Source organism: Apostichopus japonicus, chromosome 16 (genome assembly GCF_037975245.1).
Source record: "Apostichopus japonicus isolate 1M-3 chromosome 16, ASM3797524v1, whole genome shotgun sequence".
In the NCBI taxonomy this organism is placed as follows: domain Eukaryota; kingdom Metazoa; phylum Echinodermata; class Holothuroidea; order Aspidochirotida; family Stichopodidae; genus Apostichopus; species Apostichopus japonicus.
Window position 1 is genome coordinate 6,612,856 of NC_092576.1, and position 22,383 is coordinate 6,635,238.

A 22,383-nucleotide genomic window follows, 5' to 3' on the forward strand; every position below is an offset into this window, starting at 1 on the left:
TTCGTTTGTATTAAATGATGACTGAAATCACAACCACCCCCCCCCCCCCCCCAAATTGCACACTGAAGCCCTAGTCATAACTGTAACGTACGTATACTTCAGTGAGGCAGTGAGCTACACTCTATTGATTTAGGTTTATATGTATTTCAACTGTGCAGGAAGTGTTAAAAGGCTTCTTATACAAGGTAAAAGTGAAACAAGTGTCACGTGAACTAGGAAGATAATTGTGGAGAGAGCGAGACTGGCATTGATAGTATACACTCTTGGCAGGACCAGAGAAATTGTCTTTACAGAAAGGTTTACGATTCAAAGAGAAATAAGGAGACATTTTCAGTCTAATATGAATAATGGATAATTACATCGCTCGGGGAAACAGTAAAGACCGTAACAACAACGTCCACAATTTCTTGAACGTATTTCTACCTCTACTTAATTTATGGTTTGTTCTCTGGTCAGTTCAATCACATACGGGTAATTTACAGTAAACTCTTTTATTAGAGATATTCTTCACGGTGCATTATAGAATTTTTAGTGTATATTGTTTAAGGAGGTTAACATCATTATGTCATGTCAATATCATTCCCACTGATAGTGGAAGGTTGAGCTGAAAAATACTCTCATTTGTGTTGTTGAAAGTAGCGATGTCCACATATAGCAGTGACCCTATATACACCCCATGTGAATTTCAACGTCATTCTCTTCCCTGACAGGACCACCCCTCACTAGTCGGGCAAGCCATTCCGTACGTTGCTGCCTCAAGGCCCACATATTATACACAACAAGGCTCACACAAACACACCTGTTAAAACCTCCATTTCAGAACCAGATTAAATACATTTCCTATACAAACCTCTCGTGGTAATATAATGGATGAATTGCATCTGGTATATTGATTTATACTATCAGTTATATCACAACTGCCATGTCTATTGTGGCAATAAGATGCCCTGGTTTTGTGTCACTAAATTATTATCAACTCAAAATTATGTCATTTTATAAGGTGTTTTAAGTGGATTGTCAGTCGTCTGCGCCAATAGCCTGTTATATCATGCGTCACCCAGGGTTATCCCCATGCTATAAAGTAAGTAACATACATCATATGAATCTAGGAGTGGCTGCTCTCATTCGACTTCTATTAGATAGTGTTAAATATAGAAGTAAAAAGGATGCCATGAATAGGCCAAGTCAGGTTATTCTAGTCATAAATCATAATTTAATGTGTAAAACCTTTGGTTGGACTATCCGTCATTGAGTATGTGGTGTTAAATAATCGAATCCCTCAGTGATATTACGTAATATAAGTACCATGATGCCCCTATAGGTTCATCATAACTGTATAACGTAATTCAATGATTGTTTTGCACTATTCGATACTATCAACACTTAGGAAGGAGTTATTGTCAGTGGAAATGTGGTAAAAACAGGAGAAAGACAGCTTTTACTATTACTGATATTGTTGACTGAACACGATGATTTATCAGTTCCATTTGTTTAGTATTCCGTATTACAGATTGCTTCGCCGTCTGACTTGAAATATCATTGTAGGTATGTACATGTAACTATAAGCGTGGAGAGTGCTTATTCAAATATCCAATAAGCAATTAAATTTTGTCATATGACTATTCCCATGCCTGTAGCTTCTTCTGTTAATAATACTAGAGTTAAGCGGGGGGGGGGAGGGGGCATTAAGATAATGTGAAGGTACAATATTTTAAGTCAAAGCATGAAAAACTTATAAGTTTTCATATGAGGTTGTAATATATCCGAATTATTCATTTAGGGGATAAGTCAGTGGACGATTTTTTTTCCACTTGTGAGTGAACACACAGTAAGCTGGCTAACTAAGTTAATATATGCTTCACAGCATGCATTAGAGACAACCTAAATGTGTGTTTGTCGTTTCCATAACTATAAACTATTGGAATAATCCTTACAAAATGTTTGTACTTGAGCGTGTAGCAAGGTTACAGTGTAGATAAGACGCAATATAAGTTTAAATACACTGCTTACACGTGATATGCACCACCAATTGCCCTAAGCAGAAATTTGTTGTTGTTAGGTAATTTCGTACTTCCTTTATCATTAACAAAACTATTTTGAGCGAATCCTTCTCATTTGTCTTGGTTTCTTTCATTGTATCAGTCCTACGTATATGTCTATGAATTCCGATTATTGTTTAAGCATGATACGGTTCAGTAGCCAATCATAGTAACACGTTAACGGTTGTAACTACGGATTCCTTGCTACTGATTACACATATATATATACAGTCTGTCATTTGCAAACGTTTAACGGGTAGTGGTAATAATAATAATAATATAAAGCATTTATATAGCGCCTAACATCACAAAGGCCACTAAGCGCTTTACAGTAAAAGGTGAAACAGAAAAATGCAAAACTACAAAACTGCAAACAACAAACAACGAATAAAAACACTAAAAAACACCTAAAAGAACAGGAGATACAAATAGACATGGTAAAAAGGCGGATAAAGGTATAAGAAAGTTAAAGTATGGAAAAAGTTATAAAATGTCATTGTTAAAAAGATATGTTTTTAAACGGCTCTTAAAAACAGTCACAGATGGAGCGGTTCTGATGTCAACCGGGAGCTTGATCCAAATGTCTGGGGCTGCTGCTGCAAAGGCTCGGTGACCGTAGAACGACGTGTTGGTATTCTTGGGGGGCTCCAGTAGGGCAAGAGATGCAGAACGAAGTAACCGCGGTGGTGTGTAAGGCAATAAAAGTTCAGAGATGTAAGTAGGTCCCTGATTGTTAGGGGCTTTGTATGTAAGAAGCGAGACTTTGAAAACGACCCTGTCTCTAATCGGTAGCCAATGTAAACTCGGAGAACTGGTGTAATGTGCTGATAGTCATAGCGCTCTATCTTCGTAACAAGTCTCGCTGCAGCATTCTGAACTAACTGGAGTCTCCCAAGGTCACGAGCCGGAAGACCATAAAAATAAACTATTGCAATAATCCAAACGGGACGTTTTCCCAAGCAGTATGGTGTCTACTTTTATCAGAAGGTAAATTGATAGTAATAACACGGTCACGTTAAAAGTTTACTTCTCATTCAGGCAATATGGTGAATTTTCATTTCAAGCCATTATATATTCATTTCGATGTAAATGATGTTAAGTGTGTTGAACAACTTTTCCTTTGTAATATTATACAGTCGGTAATGCAGTTTAGGAGATCGTTTATTTGTGTCATGAGGAAATCGGTGACAATGGTGGATTGCATTTGTTGTTGTTGGTGAAATCGATTTACCGCAAGAAAATAAAAATCCTTGATACATTTCTTCTTGTTATCACAAAGCCATCCGTCCGTCCGTCCCTCCGTCCGTCCGTCCGTCCGTCCGTCCGTCCGTCCGTCCGTCCGTCCGTCCGTCCGTCCGTCCGTCCGTCCGTCCGTCCGTCCGTCCCTCCGTCCCTCCGTCCCTCCATCCATCCATCCATCCGTCTACATCTATGTCTGTCTATATCTATGTCTGTCTATATCTATGTCTGTCTATATCTATGTCTGTTTATATCTATGTCTGTCTGTCTATATCTCTGTCTGTCTATCTGTCTGTCTATATATAAAGACAGTCTGTCTATCTATATAGACAGCCTGTCTAACTGTCTGTATGCATATATATATATATATATATATATATATATATATATATATATATATATATATATATTAATAAATTGGACAGTATTCTTTGTAACGGAAGCATATACTAAATAACCCATTTTGGGTGTGTTTTATCGTCTATATGATGATTCTCGTTAATAGGAAAAAGCTGAGTTTCCTATGTGATGAATCAAACAAAAGATTTTTTGAAGATTCAAATGGTACAAAATTGGACACCTTTTATGCAGTAAAACGTCCACTCCTCCTGGTAGTTTTGAAGCTATGAAATTTAGTTTGATTATTGAAGAAGCGGGTATGCCGCAAGGAGGAACAGTACGTACTTTTTATCAAAAATTGCATCAGAAAATGTCACCCCAAGTCGATGCAAGTGGAGACGAACTCTCTCCGCCCCTCTATCCCTCACGCCCACACACAAACACTGACCTGTAACATCACTGTGTGTAGAAACCTAATGCCTAAGTAAAATTATTATATTTATACATTAAATATTCAAGTCACAATCATCATCATCATAACTATCACCATCACCAATACCATCACCATCACCATCACCACCACAACCATCACCATCATCACCATCACTATCACCATCATCATCACCATCATCATAACCATCATCATCATCACCATTAGTAGTGGTAGCAGTAGTAGTAGTAGAAGTATTTGTAGTAGTAGTAATAGTAGTAGTAGTAAAGTAGTGGTAGTAGTAGTGGTAGTAGTAGTAGTAGTGGTAGTAGTAGTAGTAGTGGTAGTAGTAGTGGTAGTAGTGGTAGTAGTAGTAGTAGTAGTAGTAGTAGTAGTAGTGGTAGTAGTGGTAGTAGTAGTAGTGGTAGTAGTAGTAGTAGTAGTAGTAGTAGTAGTAGTAGTAGTAGTAGTAGTGGTAGTAGTGGTAGTAGTAGTAGTGGTAGTAGTAGTGGTAGTAGTGGTAGTAGTGGTAGTGGTAGTAGTAGTATTATTTGTATTTACTTTCATCATTAAATACTTTCAATGCAATACGCATTAGGGACAAATTCATTGAGTCTTACATTTTGCAAGATACATCTTCAGTCATAGGTTATGCTGGCTACATAACGAATGATCTACAAAAGAAACTTTCTTTGTTTTGAAAAACAAAATGTTTTCTATTTATCAACAGATACCAGCCATATGCATTTGTGTTGAATATGGTTCAAGAGCGAAGAAAACAATCTATGAAACAATTCTTGCTGCTACAGGGAGCTGCTACTTAGAGTAGCAGCTCCATGCTGCTACGTATAGTTTAGGAAATTCGTTTGAAATAACTGTGAAATATTGGTTTGTTATTGAAAAGACAGCGTTCAACTTGCATGACCATGGGCGTAGAACCCTTAGGGGACGGGGCACCCCCCAACACACACACCATGATCTGACGGGACGTAACACAATGTATATCCCCCACCATCCAACAACACACACTTTTCAGGCCTCTAATAGAAAATATAAACATCACGAAAATCACTCCACGTGTAAGATGAAAAAGGCAATTCGGAATGTTCAGTACTGGCAATATCGTCCGATGTCTCACGAAATACTGTTCATGTGACAGAGGCTCTTGATAACGGTCACTAGAATAAATGGAACTGATTTGACCATACTATGGATATCCGGGTATTGATAACAGCGATGAATCTGTTGTAGTATGACATCATTCTCCTTCCCATGTGACGTCATTTTCGATTGATCCGACTGGTTTCTTCCCCCCCTCCTTTCCCCTCACCTCAGAAAAGCTACCTACGTTCATGTGCAAGACAAACGTATAAGGTTGATATTTTATGGTTAATAACAGTCAGAAGCATTATTAGTATATTAATTGCGAACACAATACAAAAGGTTTCACTTCAACAAATTCACAAATCATGCATTTGAGTTAATGGTTTACGTGTGTCTCTCAGGGTGTTAATCAACTTCCATTCTTTATCTAAGAAAATAACTGTGTGTTTTCAGTGTGACATAACCTTTCCCGAAGACATCTTCATCTGTGCAACATTTTTTTGCCTTGGAATGACTACCTTCTATAATGTAAGGTGAAACAAGCATCTGTTTCTGATTTACAAATTTTCTTTTGAATAACATAATGCAAGTATTATAGAATGACTGCAGCTATTCTTTTGGAAAGTTTTATTCCATTTTCAAATTCTTTAATGTGAGATAGTTTGGCTTGCCATTAGTTTCCCGTTACTCATTTACATATATAATTTTATAAAATAAAACGAATTTTTCACAGAATTTTACCAACAAACAAGTTGCTTTTTTATTAATGGGGAAGACGGATTCCCCGCATTGTACGTTGTGTTGTATTGAAGAGTAGACGTTAGAGAATTTATTCTGGGCTGTATAGTTTTACTGCGAATTTTGTTCTGAACGCAGAAAGGAGATTCTTCTATAAGACAAAAAATTGTTATTCTCTAAGAGAGGTGTATTTTAGGGCTATGGGAATTCCACTATCACACGTACAATTTTCTTTCAATAACTATGAAATACAATAGTTATGTTTGTAAAGTAAAGAACGAAAAAATCACAATTGAGGAATTGTTTCATAACTTTTCATTAAGATTTAATGGTTGATTTCGTTACGATGTTAATATTTGTAAAATGCATGAAATTGAAATAAACTGGAGAAAGTAAAATAAAACGAAATTCTCCTGGAACCCCTTCCATAATTGTATCCAGTGACACTGGGTCGATTTCCCTGGTTAAACGGTATGTGAGGTACTATGGTTTTCTGACTGGCACCCCTCCACCCCCAGAGAAGAAAAGGCTATATAGGAAACGCTACCACCAACCAAGGACTAGAAAGCTCAGTTGGTAAAACGCCGGGGTTGTAATCCAGAGATGACTGGTTCAAATCCCGTTCTAGGTACAAACTTCTTTCAGTCAATTTTCGTTATACATTTACTCATTCAAATAGCTGGTAATTTTCTGCATTTCTTGTTATTATACACTGTGACGTTGTTGTAAACGTGTTCCATTGTCAACGAATAACATGCCTAGTTTGTTCTCCTTGGTCTCAGTAATTAATCTAATTACTATCTAGTGACTATTTTGTATATAATTGCTTAACTCGTATATAAAGGAGTTAAGTTATTTTAACTTCTAACATAAATATGTAATAGATAGTGATTGGACTAATTACGGAGACCAAGGAGAATAAACTAGGTTCTAGCTAGAACCACAAATTTAGTCTTTTTGATGGATTATCGGCAATAATCCTGAAGAAAAAGAAATACTTAGACATCAATACAAAATATAGGTTACTATCTTTATATCATAGATGCGACTAGTTCATTCCTTTGCACAGTGCCTGACATTACTTATTAAGTTCAACTACAGCAATTAATATCATTTCATCATATGTCTTCTGTTCACTTGGCACTGAAGTTAATTGTTATCGTTCGTGTTACAGGAGCGATCAGGTAATACCGTTGTGATTGTTTAGGCTTACCCAGTGTAACACTGTTTCATCGTGTATAGGCTGCAATGGACAAAATACACAAACAGGCAATTTGTTTTTATATCTCGTCACTTGTATACGGTGGCGCCATGCATATAATGATAATAACGATCAAAAGATCAAAATGAAGAGGGCAGTGGCTATGAATAGTCAACGAACACGCAGTTGGGACAAAACTCTCTGTAGTTTCACATGTCCTGCTTCAAACACTCTTACTAACAGTATAAGCAGTAACAACATCATTGCTCTTTCAGATAAAGGTTAGGTACTGTTCATAATATACATACATATATATATATATATTTATATATATATACATATATATAGTTATATATGTAAATATATATATATATATATATTAATATATATTTAGTTATATATATATGAGTTGGACAATACATTAATATAGAAGCCCCCACCCAGATCCCAACTCCGCCCGCTTCCAAACAACACATCTTCATTCTACATATATAGCTGTTGAAAACTCACACTTTGTGTAGTCAATGAATAACAGTGCGTTCATGTTGCCTGGCTGAACGGAGGGGTATATTTGTAGTAGAGGGACGCTTCTGCATTCTTTGTGGTTTGTCACAAAAGGCAAATTCCTCCTCTTGTTTGATCCTTTAAAAATTTATTTAATAATAGGTATCTCAACCCGAGCAATTACAAGCGACTTCATACTGGTTTGAGCATTCAATACGTATCAACAGAGATTTGAAAGCCATATCTGGCGAGGCGAAGACGATATGCCAGCTTGCATGCCGTATTTCGCCCCCTCGTCCTTACAACCATTCTGCACTTAGATTTCATGTCGGCTAACAATACCTCAGTCCAATCCTCCTGATCCCCCACACCCACACTTTTAAAATAAAATAAAAAGCCATTTGAATACAAGCTTTCCAATTTCTAAACGCGAGTTCCATGGGAGGATGGGGGGGGGGGGTGGGTGGACAATAAATCCTGCGGTAGGTTGTTAGATATAGAAAGCAAAACAATATAGGGGGATCTAAAACGGTGCAATCTAGACGTTAAGCAAATCAATCAGAAAGGAAGCATGAAATCATAAAACAAGAACAAACGGAGAAAGGGAACTGACTTCACTGGACAGGGGCGGGGTGGCGGGTAGGGAGGGGCGGGGGAGGAAGGCTGGAAGGCTAAACTAGGGAGCCCCTCCCTCTGCAAGAGCCGAAAGCTTCCTCCCAGTTTCTGAAGTCTAGCTTATCTAGAGAGGACTCTAAACGTTTTTAGGATAGGTTTTAATCACCACTGTAAATAAAGGGGGTCGAGTCGAACTGTATATAACCGCTTTCAAAATTGCTGAAGGCGACTAATTGCGACATGTTAAAGGATAAATAAATCCTGAAGATTTGCAGTGACCTCATGATAGAGACTAATATTCTAACACTCTTTGTGAAATTACTAGTCAAAACTACATTTCCTCGAATTCCAGGTAGTTTCTAATTATTTGTTAACACCTACGTACTGTAATGGCGGCCATTATGTAACAAGGGCGCTTCAAAAATGACGTCAGCGAGCCACACCGTAAGTTAAACAGTTCCCCTCTCTGCATGTGAATTGTACACTTGCTCTCGGAGATTGTATGGAACTTGGTCCAAAATGCCGGAGTGCCAAGCATTTGGTTGTTATGACAAGAGAGGGGAGGAAGGAGCAGGGAAGGGAAACATGATATCATGTTCTTCCTGACGGGAAAAGGTTTCCAGAGAAAAGAGAACGTACACAATGCACAAAAGCACCAGGCTTGCCTCTCCGTCTCAGAACTGTTAGGAGTAGTGTTGGCATGGTTAGGAGTTATGGTTTATTTCTCCTTTAATCCTTATATATTTTAGCGTTAATGTCTGAATATATTCATTGCAAGGAGGCTTTCACCCCAAACCAGCCAAGGACACTGGATAAACAAGAACAACAAAAAACAGATATGGTTAGGTGATTTCAGTTGGTCAGAATTTTTAACTGGTTCGGACAGTTCAATATAACCCTGTATCATTTCATTGATACTATACAAATACTTGTGTAACGTGTAGTCTAATCAAATACAAGACTTATCATGTGACCAGCTATTCTTACCAGACACGGTATGAACTAAACATTAAAACTAGACCATTCTCTCTAGGCAATGCAAGAACTCAAAACACATGATGTGTATAAGGGTAAGTCTTTGAAATCTATATTCTTCCAAATTATATTCTTAAGTTTTACACTTTGAATTAAAACAGAGAGTTATCGTCGATAACTGTTTAGATCATATATCTACACGATTATACATTTCCCTTGAATAGAAACAATACTTGAGTCCAGATTTTAGAATACGAAAGGTTTACTCCATATGAAATCTTTATTTTAAGTGAAGTCTAACTTTAAGTATACCTGTAGAGTGAAAACGGAAAGGAGTGGAGGGAGAGGGGGGGGGGGGGAGCAAGTTAAGACCGCTTAAGGCCTTCAAAGAGTAGCTTAGGAAAGATACCTAAATACGAGGGTATTTGTATGCTAATTAAAGGATGGAATTTATGCAGACGTAAAGTCTTGATATGTTGTTGTTCTAGAAAGAAAGGAGCCTACTAGCAATGTTTCGACGTTTAGTTAGGTTTTCAAGGCATTCACATTTTAGAATTACTTAAAGGGATTGAAGAATTGCACACAAAGAAACGTCTGATGCCGGTAATCCGACCTAGTTTCGAATGAGGTGTAACAGAAGTGTTAGACACCACCATCGATCACAGAAAATATACACACAGCTGGCCGTCGGTAATTAGACACTAGTGTATAGCCAGTACATGCATCAACGGTCAATACCCACAGCACAGTGTACATATAGCAGCGATAGACATCCCAGCAGGGAGTTGTTATGGAATACCCCGATCTCAGGTCCAGATAAAAGATAAAAAGGTATCACGTTTCATTACTATCTGCATTTTGTAGCGACAAGAAGAAAACTTCACCTGCAAGTAACGGAAAGCTTTTTTTGCCATCTTTTATTCAAATTTTGAATTCAGTGTACAACTTTGTTTTTCCATTTTTGTAAATAAATAATAGCTATTTCTTAATAGCGAACATAATTGTTTAAATCAAAGTGATCGATTAACAAAGTTTATTAGATTAATACGAATTTCGAAATATATAATAAACATTCCCACGTAGCAGATAATCAACTAATAACTGAATTAAGACAAATAAATAGTGACCCCGAAAACCTAAACATCAAAAAGAGAAGAACAAGGTTGCGAAAAGGTTATTGTAAGAAATGGGAGAGCGAGTTTCGCAACTTTGAAGTTATTTCTCCACCTGTAGTAAGAGTTTAAACTTACTGAATAATGCATTTGTATCTGGAATACCACTGTTAATTTTTTTTCCTGTTCAATATAATACTTCATATGAAAGAAAAGTAAATTCATAGGGTGTTTTATTTGAAGACGATAACCAAAACATATATCTTGCTTAGAGAAAATAAATTGTTTATTTAATATTTTCAGATCAACATTTAAAATAAAGTTGGAGGTAATATTACACTCCAAAAATAAATGAACTAACGTTTCATCTCTTTCACCACAGAACGTACACCGTGGATTATCCTCCTTATTCATACAAAGTAAATAATTAGTACCTAAAACACGATGTATAAAGAGAAACTGAAAATATTAAATCTTAGTATCTCTAAGTGACTGGAAAGGAATCTGAAAAATATCTCTCCACTGAAGCTCTCCTATATTGAAGTGCAAATTCCATTAAGAGATTGACTTCGGTGGTGTTACGAATCTCTGGATAAGCTGATTATATGTATAACGTGAAAGGAATAGCATGTTATGGATAGAATATAGTAAAGACACCCAATTGTTATCACCATGGGTAAATAATTCTTACCAATGACTGGGAATTGCGTGGATAATACCATAATACGTTGTAAGAGGACAATTAAAGTTATACTTTTTTTGTCAACGACGAGTGTGATAAGAAACAATATTTGTCATCTAATAAATCTTTTAAATATGTAATCCCCTGATCCTGGCAGGCTTTATAAAAAACAACTTTATGATCAACTTTAATATAATGATTATTCCAAATGATTTGATCCTTGAAATTACAAGTTGGGTTTTTAAATGCCAAACGGGACCAGGCATGGATAACATCATTTAATAACTTATCAGTAGTCTTAATGTCTTCATACGAATAACAACAAACAAATACACGATGTTTGCCAAAATTCCTTAGATCAAAGTTGAAGTATAGTTTCCATAATGCAACACTTTTTTTTATGATATCCCCTCACCCAAGTACATTTTAAACCATCAATGAAGCTGTTAAGATGGACTGCTTTTAACCCACCACTGGAAATAGGATTAATTAAAGTAGTACGCCTAATTTTAACAGGTTTTCCTGACCAAATAAACTTATAAATAAATAATCGACAATCAAAATCCTACAATAGGTCTTAACAATGCTTACTAATATAAGCCCTAAAATGCTTCTTCATATGCGTCCTACAATCATGGACGTAGCTAAGGCCTGATGATTGGGAGGGGGGGGGGGGGGCGTTGTAGTGGCTGAAATTCCAACTGGATGGGTTTTGAAGCCAGAAAATTCCGACAACTATAAGATGACATTACATTACATTTTTCAGTGCAAACTTGTGTAAAACAATGGAAAGAAGTGGGTTTGAGGGCTTTGACCCTTTTAGTAGTTTTGATATGAATGTAATGACAATGTTGTGTTCCGTTATTTGACCTTTAAACCTCTGAAGCCAACGTGAAGGAGGGGCAATATACCATGCCCAGAAACTTACCACGAAGTATAGTATTTTTTACTCCTAGGACATGGAGTATTATTCTGCAAGTGATACTTTTAAGTGTTATTGCGTCATGCTTAAAGCGCGGTATGGGATTTATGTGTTCAACAGGGCCGAAATCATAAGAGGGTGGGATGGGGCACTCCCCATGATCCCCCAACCCACCACCCCAACCCGCTAAAAAAAAGAAGAAGAAAGAAACAGAAATCGATCTCTAGCTAAGGAAACAGAAAGACCAAATATCTTCTTAAATGTTGTAAGATTTAAAGAAAACCGTGTATTTTCAGGAGAAAATATAGCATTGAGGACTGTGATACAACAAATGCACCCTGAAGTCCTTAGGCAGCCAGTTGTGATTAATAACAAATAGTGAAGGAGCCTTGGCGTTCCATGCAGAGTGGAGCCAATGACTCATTTACACACAGAACACTGTGCGCACAGAACAATGGGTCCATTCGTTTAGGAATATCACAGATTGAGGTAGGCCTACAACACAGTAAGAGTGCCACTCCGTACATTATTCCATAACTGCGAGACGCACAAAATTGTTTGAATATTTGCTGAACTTTGCAAATCTGAATATATAAAAAGTTGTAAAAGGCTTGGTGATGGGAGAATATAAGTCGGGTCAGCCAGTTGGCCAATTTTCTAATGCTAATACCACTCCACACTGTCCTCAATTTCATGCTTCGAAGCACTCATACAGTTTCTACCTTTATCTGATTCTCATGCTAATACCACTCTTATACCGTCCTCCCATATCGTGCTTCACAGCACTCATAGTGACGGTACAAACAGTTCCTAACCTTTAATCTGATTCTAATGCTAATACCACTCCGCACTGTTCTCTCATATCATGCTTTAAAGCACTCATACTGACAGTAGCTTATAGAAACATGATGTTCATACTGCTAATTTTGTCAGTATGTGCTTTGAAGCAGGGCAGGAAAGTACAGTACAGAGAGATTTGTCCCAACTGCGTGTTCTGTTATAATTTCCGCTGGCTATTCATAGACACTGCCCTCTTCATTTTGATCTTTTGATCGTTATTATCATTATATAAATGGCGCCACCGTATAAAAGTGACGAGATATAAAAACAAATTGCCTGTTTGTGTATATTGTCCATGGCAGCCTTACACAATGAAACAGTGTTACACTGGGTAAGCCTAAACAATCACAACGGTATGGCCTGACCGCACCTGTTACACCCACGATAACAATTAACCTCAGTGCCAAGTGAACAGAAGACATATGATGAAATGATATTAATTGCGGTAGTTGAACTTAATAACTAATGTCAGGCACTGTGCAAAGGAATGAACTAGTCGAATCTATGATATAAAGATAGTAACCTATATTTTGTATTGATGTCTAAGTATTTCTTTTCTTCAGGATTATTACCGATAATCCATCAAAAAGACTAAATGTGTGGTTCCATTGACGATTTCATATATAACTGCTTAACTCGTAAAGAAAGGAATTAACTTCTAACATAAGTATGTAATATATAGTAAAGAGACTAATTGCTGAGATCAAGAAGAACAAACTAGACATGTTATTCGTTGACAATGGAACAAGTATACAACAAAGTTACAGTATATAATAACAAGAAATGAAGAAAATTACCAGCTATTTGACTAAATTAATGAATAACGCAAAACTGACTATGAAATTGTTGACAATGGTATAAAGAGCAAAGAAGTTTGTATCTAGAAAAGGATTAGAACCAGTCACCTCTGGATTACAACTCCGGCGTTTTACCAACTGAGCTTTCCAGTCATTGGTTGGTGGTAGCGGTCCTTATACAACCGTTTCTTTTCTTGGGGTGGGGTGGGGGGGGGGAGTGCCAGTCAGAAGTCATAGTACCTCACATACCGTTTAACTAGGGAAATCGACCACGGAAGAGATTTCAGGAGAAATTCGTTTTCTTTTCATATGATTATACATGTAAATGAATAACGGGAAACTAATGGAATGCCAAACTATTTTGCATTAAAGAATTTGAAAATGGAATAAAACTTTCCAAAAGTATTGCTGCAGTCATTCTGTACGAATTGCATTATGTTATTCAAAAGAGAATTTGGGCAAATCAGAAATAGATGCTTGTTTCACCTTACATTATAGAAGGTAGTCAGTTCAAGGTAAACAAATGTTGCACAGATGAAGATGTCTTCGGGAACGGTTACGTAACACTGAAAACACACAGTTATGCCATTCCAAAAAAAAATAAAGAATGGAAGTTGATTAACACCCTGAAAGACACGTAAACCATTAACTTAAATGCATGATTTGTAGAAGTGAAACCTTTTGTACTGTGTTCTCCATTGATATGGTAATAATGCTTCTGCTTGTTATTAACCATTAAATTGCAGCCTTACATGTCTGTCATGCACATGAACGTAGCTATTCTGAGGTGAGAGGGAAAGGGGAGGGGGGGGGGGAAGAAACCAGCCGGATCAATTGAAAATGACGTCACATGGGAGGAGAATGATGTCATACTAATACATAATATGGTCAAATCAGTTCTATTTATTCTAGTGAACGTCACCAAGAGCCTCTGTCACATCAACAGTATTTCATGAGACATCGGACGATATTAACAGTACTGAATATTCCGAATTGCCTTTTTCCTCTTACACGTGGAGTGATTTTCCTGGTGGTTATATTTTTCATTAGAGACCTGAAAAGTGTGCGTGTTGTGTGGGGAGGGGGTATACATTGTGTAACGTCCCCTCAGATCATGGTGTGTATGGGGGGGGGGGAGGGGCATGTGCCCGCCCCTAATGGTCATGCAAGTTGAACGCTGTCTTTCCAATAAAAAAAACAATATTTCACAGTTATTTCAAAACGAATTTCATAAACTATACGTAGCAGCAAAAATTGTTTCATAGACTTTTCCTACTACTACTACTACTACAACTACAACAACAACAACAACTACTACTACTACTACTGCTACTACTACTTATACTGCTACTAATACTACTACTACCACTACTACTACTACCACTGTTACCACTACTACTACTACTACTACAATTACTACCAATACTACTACTGCTAAAACTACTACCATTACGACTACTGTTACTACTAATGATAATAATGATGGTCATGTTGTTGATAAAGGTTATGATTATGATGGTGATGATGATGGTGATAGTGATGATGATGATGGGGATAGTGATGGTGATGGTGATGGTTATGATGATGATGATGATTGTGATTTGAATATTAAATGTATTAATATAATAATTTTACTTAGGCATTAGGTTTCTACACATAGTGAAGTTACAGGTCAATGTTTGCATGTGGGCGTGAGGGATAGAGGGGCGGAGAGGTCCATGTCTCCACTTGCACCGACTTGGGGTGACATTTTTGGATGCAAATTTTCGATAAAAAGTACGTACTGTTCCTCCTTGCAGCATACCCGCTTCTTCAATAATCAAACTAAATTTCATAGCATTACAACTACCATTAACTTCAATTAACAAAACAGTAAACCATGCTGAATTTGGATTTAACGTTTTTGTTTCATTGCATGGGGCAACATACATTCCACATAGCGTGCAAGTAAACCAATTATCTTCAACATAATCAACCAGGTGATATCTTTAACTTTAAGGTACGTTAGTTAGAAAACCTTGTCATACATCTTATGACCCCTCTCTGCTGTCGCAGTAATTCATATTTGAATTTATAAACTCCAATTAGTGGGGGGGGGGGGGATGTTAAGATGGGAATGCAATTGGTTTGCATGTTGTAGAGCGGAATATAATAACACTGTGCAAAAAGCATGCCATAATTCAAGAAGCGCACTAGTGTTGTCAAATACCATTGTTTCAATGTGTTTCATGAACTAGGGAGTAGGATGCAATGTTGCATTTTTTTACTGTACTCCCAGTCTCAGATCACTTGTCTCGGAAGAAAACGCGATCAGAATGTCTCTGTTTCATTTCAATTGATCTTCGGTAAATGAAAGGTATTTGTAACTGCTTTGAACGTATTCAATGTATGAACTTGAACCGTTAACTTAACTTGTTTTTGTGATTTAGTTTTCAAATGTTTTGACCTTCAGAAGAATGGTAGCAAACAAAGTACGTGGGACAATGTAAGGTGTAACACTGCCCGTTAAACGTTTCCAAAGAACAGACTGTATATGTATATGTGTAATCAGTAACAAGGAATCCTACTATGATTATGATTGGCTACTGAACCCTATCATGCCTGAACAATACTCGGAATTCATACGTAGCACTGATACAAAAATAAACCAAGACAAAGAGAAGTATTCGCTCAAAGTTTGCTAAAGATAAAGGAAATACGAAATTGGTTGTGCATGTCACGTATAAGCATTGTATTTAAACTTATATTGAGTCTTTTTAACAATATCACCTCAAGGACAAATATATTGTAAGGATTGTTCCAATAGTTTATAGTTATGGAAACGACTAGCACACACTTAGGTTGCCACTAATGCATGCTGTGAAGCATATAGTATCTTATTTTACCAGCCCACTGTGTGTTCACTCACCAGTGGTAAAAAACGGATATATTACAACAACATGTGAAAACTTAAAATTGTTTCATGCTTTGACTTAAAATATTGTACCTTCACATTATCTTAATGCCCCCCTTAACTCAAGTGTTATTAACAGAAGAAGCTACAGGCGTGGGAATAGTCATATGACAAGTTTAATTGATGATAGGATACTTTAATTAGCACTCTCCACGCCTATAGTTACATGTACATACCTAGAATAGCATGACTTGGCCTATTCATTGCATCCAAAGTTATATATTTAACACTTTATCATAGAAGTTGAATGACGCAGCCACTCGTAGATTCATGTGATGTATATTACTTATTTTATAGCATGAGGATTACCCTGGGTGACGCATGATATAACAGGCTATTAGCGCAGACGACTGACATCCACTTAAAACACCTAATTAAATGACATACCGTGTTTGAGTTGATCATAATTTAGTGGACACATAACTACGGCATCTTATTGATACATAGACATGGCAGTTGTCATATAACTGACAGTATAAATCTATATACCAGATGCAATTCATCCATTATATTACCACGAGAGATTTGTATGTGAAATGTATTAATCTGGTACTAAAATGAAGGTTTTCACCGGTGTGTTACTGTGAGCCTTGTTGTGTATAATATGTACGCCGTGCGGCAGCAACGTGCGGAAAAGCTTGCCCGACAGGTAATGGGTGGTCCTTTCAGGGAAGAGGGTGGCGTTGAAATTCACATGGGATGTATACATAGGGTCACTGCTATATGTGGACATCGCTACTTTCAACAACACAAATGAGAGTATTTTTCAGCACAACCTCCCACTAACAGTGGGAATGATATTGACATGACATAATGATGTTAAACTCAAAAACAATATACAAAAAACAATTCTATAATGCACAGTGAAGAATATCTCTAGTAGAGTTTACTGTAAATTACCCGTATGTGATTGAACTGACCAGTGAAAAAACCATAAATTAAGTAGATGTAGAAATACGTTCAAGAAGTTGGGACGTTGTTGTTACGGTCTTTAATGTTTCCCTAAGCAATATAATTTTTCATTATTCATATTGGACTAAAAATGAAGCACAACGTGTGTACTGGGCCTATATGTTTACTTTCGATTTGCAATGATAAATGTAATAGTTTGCTGTGTATAACGTTCAAGTTTGGAACCGTTTCAGACAAAGTACAATCTACCAGATCTACACAACTGAATGAATAATTATAACAGAATTTCTATGTGATTGTCTCCGTTACCTTGGGCGATGAATGCCAGTGCTGCTTGGTTTAACTAACCGATTTAGAAATAACACCTATACATAACATTGTTGCTCGCTACCGTCACACATCATTGACTTAAACAGACTGCACACACTATAAAGGATTCGGTCGGGTGGTTAGCTGGGTTGTATCAATTTGTGCGGTTCTTTAAAGTAAAAACTAATGGTATGAACTAAAAGAGGAAGTTCAAATGACAATGACGGGTAGAGGTTTCCAAATACAAATTCAATGTTTTACTTCTGAAAACCAATATTTTTGCCATCGGCTGCTATTCAAGCTATTTATAAATAGTCTTTTAAGTTTGGAAATTTTTGGAAACTCTGTGAGCCTACTTGTAAACAATCATTTGTGTTCGCTTTTGCCTTCCTTTGCCTCAATATCTAATTGTGTACACGTTGACAAACGATTTTATTTTCTTTGGGATATGTAAGTAGAACAGTATTTGAGACACTGTTAGATGTACTTAAAAAAAAAAACTGACCATGCGAGTAGTTGAGATATTGTGGTAGTGAATATTCAATATTAAAGACACTATTGAAAACGGATTACATGACTTTTATGTTCCGTTTGAATTCGTCAACGTCAGTTGGATTGTTATAAACGTTGGTATTCCACGAACACTAACGTGTTACATCCTACAATACCGGGATCTTCTCATGTCCGGGGATCAACGACATTGAAGAGAAAAATCACATTTACCCAGTGTATAATAACTCTCATCAAAGGATATTCTGAAAGCTTACATAAGTGAAGGTAAGTTTCTTTATTTTTGGTAATCTCCATTGTTCTATTGTTCCATTGTTCTGGGCATATCAAGATTACCATAAAAGTCCTCACGAAACTTAGAATGAGGTAAACAAACGATGAAAAATGTTCAAAGAAATAACAATTTGTCAACTATAGACAAGACTAATATCAATTATTATAAAGCTCCCTCAAAACATTGCACTCTGAAACTAAGAGAAGTTCCTTTTAATACCAATGAACACATCCTAAACATTAACATTCAGGTTCGAAAACAGGTATTTGCACAAAATTAAAGTGCAATTGCGATTGGTTATGAGCCGCTGTGTACGAACGTAGTAAATAAGGTGTTCATGTTGGGAAGTTTTAGTGTAGTTAAAAAAAAACATTACTTAAAGAGTAAACCTCCATCAGTGAGTTAGCTGATTTATTATTTAGCTGTGGAAGTAACGACATTATCAATCCAAACGTCCCTGTTGATTCCTTTAAAGCACAAGAAGTGTTCAAAGCTTAAACATGGTTAATATATTTGTCGACTTGAACTGCCTCCATATTGGTTGATGTGGAATAAAGTTTGAATCGGAAAGGTACAATTTTGAATTTATTTAATTCTACGTGTTTGAAATTATTTTAATTGACATAAATAATCTGATGGCAGATGGTGGTACACACAAAGACTTAAATATGACAAGTTTACATTACTAGGTTAAACCTCAATACCTTGGGGTAGTTGAAGTTGAGTGTTATTTTACATAAACCATTCAGTATCACGTGCAGTAATCGTTTTTGATGGTCCTAAGTTTGTACCTTATTTTTTTTTACCACCATGTCCTTTACTGCTTTATTTAAAATTTAATAAAAATCAAATTTATTAACATAGCTTATACAACTGTCGTGTTGTTTATTGGATGTTTATTGGATCATGTATGCGGATCGTGTATATTGAACCCTGTACAGTGGATTGTGTATCATGGTTCATTTAAAGGGGTTCATGTATACTGGATCTTGCGTTGTAGATCCAGCTTAGTGATACAGTATATTGATCCTACAAGTGAATCCAGTAAATTGGATCGTGTATATTAGATCCAGTTTAAGGATCATGTAAAGTGGATCCAGTATAGTCGACCATGTAACGTTGATCCATCATATTGGATCATAAATATTGATCCTGCAAAGTAGATCCAGTATAGTCAATCGTGTATTTCGGATCCAGCATATTGTCTCGCTGGATGTAACAGTCATTTACTAGAACAGCACCTGGCTTGCTGGGTGTAACAGTCATTTACTTTACTTGTTAGATATAACTTATGTACTAGAACAACAATTGCCTTGTTGGGTGTAGCAGTCATTTACAACAATATCACTTGGCTTGCTGGGTGTAACAGTACATATATCCTACTTGGTACTACTTGGATGCTATGCAAAAGTAATATTTCATGAGTTATGTTGATTTCAAAGGGTCCCATATTGACGGTGGCTTTTTCAAGCATTTACAAGTGAGTATGAAGGTTGCATAATTAGGGGTTTAGTTTGAAGACCTTTTGGATTGACATCCACTTGATAATGTTACACAATACATGTCAGAAGAGAAGCTATTGTGAAATATTGTTAGAATGTATGTATGTATCTTAAAGCCCTGGTGGGTATGTCCATGGGAACCCCTGCTCATCGTGTATTTTGGATGGTTTATAATGGATTGTGCATCAGGTATCGTGCATCAAGTATTGTGAATCGTCATAGCGGATTGTGCACAGTGAATGCTGTAAAGTGGATCCTGAATAGCATATCGTGGATCCAATTATGCTATGACAACATCTGGCTAAAATATTGTTATGTTCTCAGAGTGTTGCAATCTTTTATAATGTATGTTCTTTTAACAGAAAAACCTAGAATCTCTCTATGCAACCTGATCCTGCTGGTTTCCGTCTCAACACAGTGTCATTCACCTTCTACACCAATAATCCGCAAACATTTATTTATCTTTATCGATGCAGTTGCATTAAGGCAGGGGAAAGTGCTATTGTCATATTCTAATCTTTTTGAAGATGGTAATTTCCTAATATTAAAGAAGTTACATTACTGTCAAAAAAAGTTCATAAGTTTAAACAAAGTTTGACCCAGTGTTTTGTTTAGATCCCTAACTACTAATAGTTGAGTCAAACCGTCTTGACGTCATCTTTCACCTACCATCCATCCCACCCATAAGGGTTATTGTCAATGTATATGCATATTGATCCAACCCTGAATTATATTTTGGTTAGATATCCACCGACCCAATTTACTCATACATGTCTTAAAATGTTCCTCATGGAAGAGATTTAAGATTTATCAGGTTGTTTTAGCATTAATTGTGTAAGCATTAGCAGTTGTTTTTCCACATAAGTGATCGTCTTTACTATTGCTACTCACAACATTTTATTTCCCACCAAACACTTGACCATGGTCTTTCTTTCACACCAGTAGGTCACTAAAGTCCGATTAATTGCATCAGATATTATGTACTCGTGAAATAATTAAACTTTACTAAGAAATTCTTAGAGCCAAGTATGTTCTTCACAAATTATAGAGTACTTTCATTTGCCAGAAGTTATACCATACAATCAACAACATTCTTCAATCAACCACCCCTTTCCATCCCCACCTATGCAGCAGGTGCTTAAAAAATATGTTCCACGTGTGTGTTTAATGCATAGAAGTTTTCATTTGAAATATGCTTTACACCAAGCGTCTGGGACTGAAAACGGTTTTACTAGCTCACTAACCACACCAAAAGCTTTTTGGTAACAAACATTCTCAACAACAGGAACCAAAATTTAAACTGATGTGCATAGCTGATCTTGGAGATTATTCTTAGCTTTGGGCTGGTAATTGCAGACAAAGATAAATACGAGTTGAATTACTAATTTAATGTGTAAATGTACTTTCAAAAATGTTCAAATATTTTGGTTATTTTACCGTCAAACTACGAGAAATTGTATTCAGAATTTATGAGTAAACTGTAATACTGGTAAACATTTAAATCGTAAAAATAGTTTGAAGCAAATGATATCAGCTACTATCCGGTGATGAAAGATCCCATGTACATATTGGGATCCCTGCTTTCAGTTTGAAAAATAGCATTCTATAATATAATGTTGCACTTGGCTATCTTTGTATTTTAAATACCAAATATCCAAATTGATTCGGCAAGAAATCGAGTCCTTCGATGAAAGTTGCACAACTACTTACGTCCAGCTGCTATAAAATGTCTTCAAGCTCCTATGCCTGAACATGTTTTTACATTAACACCAAAGTATATGAATAAGAAAACCCCCCAAAATATGGAAATTGCAGCAACGTACTTTCTTTGATGAGGTGCATGTTGAATACCCAGTGATGAAAATTATATATTCTAATTCAATGTCTCTCTTACATCCAAATAGCCTTCCCTTTATCTTAACATCTCTGTATCAACAGTTCTTATTTTAAGTAAAGTACTCACTGATTTTACTATGGGGAAAAAAATGTAAGAATTCTATTTGTCAGAAGCACTTAATATATAGTGAGTCTCGCAATGACATTCATTGTCCTGTTCTGAGTTGAATTAGAGTTAAACCAACAACGTCGGGATTACTCAACACTTTTGTCTTGTTAAATTGTGAACTGATCGATATAAAGGACTAGTATGAGGTGTGATAAACCACACATACCGTCCTTATTGTCTGGGATTTCTTTGGAATAAAAGTGTTGCGAAGCGTTTAAGTGTAAATTTGCATAGGGAACCTTCGCAAACGTCATAAACTATTGGTAACGTTAACCTTGATGAACAGGTCAGAGTGTGGCGAACACTTCTATTAAGGTCATAAAGATTTGCCCACACGTATATGGCAAGCTAAGTGGGACAAACACCGCAAAATTTATCAGC

At 36.5% G+C, this 22,383-nt stretch overlaps 2 protein-coding genes across 3 annotated transcripts in view; both read left to right on the forward strand.

The window, feature by feature from the left end:
• Positions 1–22,383, forward strand: part of LOC139982625 (tyrosine kinase receptor Cad96Ca-like) — a 41,101-nt gene that overhangs the window by 12,749 nt on the left and 5,969 nt on the right. The gene's annotated exons all lie outside the window — the stretch shown is intronic.
• Positions 17,957–22,383, forward strand: part of LOC139982614 (uncharacterized) — a 35,140-nt gene continuing 30,713 nt past the window's right edge. For both annotated transcript variants that reach the window (XM_071995578.1, XM_071995575.1), the window contains exon 1: positions 17,957–18,488. The gene's annotated coding sequence lies outside the window, so the exon portion shown is untranslated. The remainder of the gene's footprint in view (positions 18,489–22,383) is intronic.